Below are 808 nucleotides of genomic sequence, written 5' to 3' on the forward strand. Positions count from 1 at the left end.
TATGTATTTAAATATAACATAATGTATATATTAATTATATTTAATTAATTATATTATTAATTAATTATATTATTTATATATTTATTATAATAATATTAATTAATTAATTAAAAAAACTCAAAAATTTCTAATTTAAGATATTTGATATTTCAAAAAAATTTGAAAATTCAATTTTTATCAATTTACAGTTATATTAAGATGCTGATTATGAAAATATTTGTTTCCATATATCACCATATTTAAAAAAATATATTTTTGAATTATTCATGACAACAGATTATTTATATTCAGAATATTCTATAATTAACGATACAATTAGACAGTTTCTATAGACAGTAAAAAAGTAAAATTAAAATTTTTTTTAAAATTTGAAGCTTTTTTTCAAGTAAAACAATTTTGAAAAATTTGTAAGTATAATTAAAATTGATTATTTACAAATTAAATACGAATAAATTATTGATTAATTTAAATAAAAATAAGCAAAATGTAAAACAAAATTTTATAATTTATATATATTTTATATTATCTTTGTTTTGAAATTGTATATAATCAAAAAATTATAATATAAATATTTTAATTATAATATAATATAAAATTATATATATAAGAATTTTCAAATTTAAATTCCTTGAAAAGTCACTTGTAAATAAAATTATTCTACATATTTTTATCTTATCTTTATATGTTAAATTGTCGCTAATTTATTTTTATTTATTCTAAAAAATAGTCAATTTTATTTACATTTAAAAATTTTCAAACTTCAATTTTTTATTCATATTATTCATATCATTTAAAATTTAATAAATAG

General features: G+C 12.0%; 1 protein-coding gene across 1 annotated transcript in view; it reads left to right on the forward strand.

Annotated features, from left to right (window-relative positions):
• Positions 1 to 808, forward strand: part of LOC116184845 (esterase FE4-like) — a 4,846-nt gene that overhangs the window by 441 nt on the left and 3,597 nt on the right. The window lies entirely within an intron of this gene.

Source organism: Apis dorsata, unplaced genomic scaffold (assembly GCF_000469605.1).
Source record: "Apis dorsata unplaced genomic scaffold, Apis dorsata 1.3 scaffold_383, whole genome shotgun sequence".
Taxonomy (NCBI): Eukaryota; Metazoa; Arthropoda; class Insecta; order Hymenoptera; family Apidae; genus Apis; species Apis dorsata.